We start from the raw sequence: 5,084 nt of genomic DNA on the forward strand, positions 1-5,084 counted from the left end.
AAAGACATAAAAAGTCACCAGTTATTCCTAGTTAGTAACTCATATCTTCAGAAAGGTGGTGATGGAACTTCCATGTATTTGCTTTTTTGGGGGGGAAAAAAATGGAAAGGGGTAGAAAGCTGATACGCCATTTGCTACAAGTCTCAGGAGACTTGATTTGCCAAAGTACCAAGTACTTGTCCTCTGAAAATCTATTTCAAACTGCATCATCATAATCTCCAGTAACTTAAACAACAACAACAACAACAAAACAAACAAAAACAAATGAACAAACTCAGTGTCATATATAAAATTCCAATCAAAAACTTGTCATGTTTTCTTAAGTTCAACTGCCATGCAGTCCCACTATTTTTTTCTGAGTTATTCTATCTTCCAGTGAAGATCACTGGTCATGTCCTGGAATGTGGCAGGATATTTTTCTCACTGATTAAGTGCAGATATGACCCTCAACAGAGGGAAGATGAGCAGATTCCTGTGGGCTGGTACGATGTGCCAGCTTTGTCACTTCTAGTTGCCGGTGTGTAACAACTTCCCATGAGACTTCCCACGAGAACTCGGGAAATGTTAATTCTCCATGCAACAGCTCAACGCTGTAATCTCCTCAGAGAAGTAAACAAATTAAACAGAAATACAGAGAGAGTGACCTTGGATGAGTTGCTTCAGGAACCTATGCCACTTTGTACTCCTAGCATCATGCTGATTTGCTCACTATTTTGCAGGTAGCCTGGGACAAGGTGCTTATCTGTTCACATGCCTGTACCTTGGAGCCTATTGCCAAAAGTAACAACTGGCCTCAAGTCCTGCTCATGAAGAGCTTTCTAAACACCCTGTGCCTCCCTTTTTGGTAAACCTTTATCAAAGCCATAGCAAATCTCTAATAGATCATAAACATGCTAATAAAAAAGCACTGAATTTCCAGATGCGTCTAGAAATGAAAAGAGGATTTAGGACCAATGAAATTAAGCTGCTGGAACTGAAAAGAGCCAAGACATAAAAGTTGAGATGGTTGCTTTTGTGAAATGATTCATTGGACCTTAATGTACACAGAAATGTCTGCAGAATTATTCACCTCAGTGTGCAAATAGCATTGTTTATGTTTTCCCACAATTGCTTTTATTCTCTGCCAAAAATATCCCACAATGTTGAATCATAAGATACCAGGTTGAAAGGGACCTCAAGGACCATCTGGTCCAACCTTTCTTGGCAAAATCACAGTCTAGACAAGATAGCTCAGCATCTTGTCCAGCCAAATCTCTAATGTGTAGTGCTGAGGAATCCACCACTTCCCTGGGGAGACATTATTCCAGTGGCTGTTTGTTTTCATTGTGAAAATTTGTCCACTTGTGTGCAATCAGAATCTCCCCAAGGGTAATGAGTACCCGTTACCCCTTGGCTTTTCAATGTGACTCCTTGTAGAAAATACTCTACATCTTCTTTGTAGCTGCCCTTCAGTTTTACTGGAGCCTTTTACAGCCCTTCAAGTACTGGAACATGGTGATGAGGTCTCCTATAATCCTTCTCAAGGCTGAAGAGACCCAATTCTTTCAGTTTTTCCTCTTGTGGCAGGTTTCCTAGTCCTTTGCTCATCTTAATGGCCCTTCTCTGGACACTGCAGCCTGCCCACATCTTTTTGTACAGTGGAGACTAAAAGCTGAACATAGTATTTCAGAAATTATCCCTGTTAAGTCATTTAAACACCTAAGACAATTCTTTTTTAATTAAAAAAATACAAATCTGACTGACCATGTTCAATAGTTTTCAAAGAAATTAAATTTACTGTCTGCTGTCAGCACCAATCCCATACATGATACTCCTGATCAATCTTTTCCTTCTGCCTCCAGCTATATATAACTTGATATTCAGAAACTTGTTTTTTCCCTCTTAACAAACTGTTTCTGTGGAAGAGGTCCTACAGTCAGGATATTTTTCTTCCTCTTTTTGACAGGCCTATACATGAAGATAAGAAACCTGTTGGGATGTGAATAGACTATCTGTGTACAGTGTTTCTCTAAACATATGGCTGTAAAATTCAGAACAGATATATCATTGGTGAAATCCAGATAATTGATTCATAAGTCAGCTGCATCAGGCAGGTTTTTTGATGGTATCTTTATAAATAGATTGGTGCTTTCAAAGTGCCTGATGATATCTCTCATATTGACATGAAAGGCATTTGGAGGTTGGAATATGCTAGTTATACAACTTGTACTCATGGTGCAGTTCATTGGAGCCGTCAGCTTCTCAGAACTCTAATCCAAATATTTGGGGAAATATCTTGTATATATTTATACTTTTTTTTAGTATTTAGTTTTTTCAGTCTTTTTAGTATCTCACTCACTTCTGTTCAATAATATTGAGTTCTAAACTTCCATGTCATAAAGAAAAAATATGTTATTCAAAATTAACATGAATGCAAACAGTTCATGACTTAAAATCAAAAAAAGCAGAATTCAACAAAAGACTCTTGGATTTTTGTAATATTTTATACTTTTCTACTGCTTTTGAGCCTCTTTGAGCCTTTTCAAAACCACCAAAGCCCAGCTTGTATAACTCAGAAATAAATCACAAAGTCCTTTAGAAACAATAGTTTAATGGACCTACACTTTCCCTGCTTGGTGAAATTTGGATTACACTCTGGATAAGAAAGCCAACAACACACAAGCACTTGACATGGTTCACTCCAAGCACACAAAAGTACTGGACAACCCACATGACTTAGTTTACAACCTTTAAAAGCAAAAGCAAGATCTGCAGCTGACAGAATCCCCTTAACTTAGAGGGAATTGCTTTCCAGGACTTGTGTGTGCAAAGCCTTCAGGCTACTTTGAAAACTTTTATCTGTGTTTTTCACTTTGAAAGGGGAGATGCCATTGGTAAAATGAATAAGGATTTCTTCCTCCTTAAATATAGGCGCTTAAATATTGACTGCTTTTAGACTTTCTCTCTAGTGTGTATGCATTTTTCTACATACCAGGTATAAGTCTACCGAAGTTCTCCTGACAGAAACAAAAAAAAAGCATAACAGAGAAGGAAATGTAGCAGAACTGAGGTATATCCACATGCCCTTGGTTGATTAACTGAAAAAATACACATCTTTAAAAAAACATGTTATTGCTTAGATGTCCTGGATACTGACATGACATATATCACATCAATGACATTTTCAGTTATTCTGTGACATAAATAAAATTAAATCCTATCTGGTGCACACCGAGACTTCCTAGTCAACACTTTTCATGCATGCAAAATACAGATTGTATAACTACAGTGAATCCTGTATATAGAATTAAAAAATGTGCAAGAGCATAGACCCTATGAGAAGAGGCTGAGGGAGCTGGGGGTGTTCAGCCTGAAGAAGAGGCGGCTCAGAGGAGACCTCATCGCTCTCTACAACTCCCTGAAAGGAGGGTGTAGCCAGGTAGGGGTTGGTCTCTTTTCCCAGGGAACTCTCAGCAAGACAAGAGGGCATGGTCTTAAGTTGTGCAGGGGGGGAGGTTTAGGTTGGACATTAGAAAGAATTTCTTGATGGAGAGGGTGATCAGGCATTGGAATGGGCTGCCCAGGGAAGTAGTGGATTCTCCATCCCTGGGGATATTTAAAAAGAGACTGGATGTGGCACTCAGTGCCATGGTCTGGTAACCAAAGTGGTAGTGGATCAAGGGTTGGACTTGATGATCTCTGAGGTCCCTTCCAACCCAGCCAATTCTATGATTCTATGATTAAGTCCATAGGGTTGACTGTGTTCTTTCACAAAACCACATGCTGAAACACTCATGAATACTCCCATACCCCAGTAGAATAGCACCCTAAACATTTACAGAACCTAATACTATACATAAACATAAATAAAATACATAAATAAAATACATATATGTGTATTATATATGTTTATTTATACATAAATAAAACACATTGTTTAGAGGCCTAGAAGCATCTGCAGCTCTGTCCAGGCTGAGTTTGCTGTTGGGGAACCTCAGCAAGTGCCTGAGGTGGAAGCAAGCTGTACGTATGTTATTTGGTGTCATACACAAGCTACATAGACAGTATGTGCTCATCACTTGTGATATAAACTACTGAGATATTTTGCTAATTAAATTCAGCCTTACATTTTGCACAACAACTGGCCAGCATCTTCTCTGAGGATGACTTTCAGTGAGGTGCAGCCACTATGTCTGTACCTGCAAACTAAGCAGTTGTGTTTTGGCTTGCACCACACCAGACTCCCTGGACACAGGGAACGTGTCCTCCTCCCCAGGAGACAGCTCTGGGGAAACCATAAACCAGAAACTGTTCCTTTTAAGTAACATGAATGAAAATCTGAGTGGTCTGGAACTTCTTTTGGGAGTTAGGGGCAAGTGAGAATAGTGGCAAATCTGATTATTGATGTATTATTTTGCATTTTTTTAACCCAATATATTGGGCTGCTGGGAGAGATGAATTTGGCTTGACCCCAGCATGTGGGGTGCTTGATTTAAATGCAAGCTTAAAGATTCGAGTTTGGAGTTCAAAATTTAATACAAATCAGTATTTGTGTGAAAACTAACACACAAAAAATGAAAACACTTTTGTGAATCGCACAACTAGAAAAGTTATAATTATTTCAGGGAAACATTTTGTACTGGACATTAAAGCCTGGGAAAAAAAACACCCCATGATGTCTCTGCAGGATGCAGCTAAGGGGTTGCCATGTGTGGGAGGGAAAACCTTACCCCTGGAAAGAGATGGCACCACAACTGCACTGCCCCAGCCTTCCTGCTGGCTCAAGGACAGCTGCTCCAATAGGAATGGGACCTGTGGCAGCATGTCCCTGCAGGGCCAGATCTATGGCAGGAGATTCAGCCTTCCTCCCCAGGCACATCTTGGGTGTCATTTTCATAACATCACAGAACAGTTTGGGTCGGAAGGAACCTTAATGGCCTGCTAGTCCCAATCCTCCTGCCATGGGCAGGGACACTTCCCACTAGACCAGGTTGCTCCAAGCCCCATCCAACCTGGCCTTGAACACTTCCAGGGAGTGGGGCAGCCACAGCTTCCCTGGGCAACCTGTGCCAGTGTCTCACTACTCACTGTCTTTTCTCTCCTAA

The sequence above is a fragment of the Calypte anna genome, chromosome 1 (assembly GCF_003957555.1).
Source record: "Calypte anna isolate BGI_N300 chromosome 1, bCalAnn1_v1.p, whole genome shotgun sequence".
Lineage (NCBI taxonomy): Eukaryota > Metazoa > Chordata > Aves > Apodiformes > Trochilidae > Calypte > Calypte anna.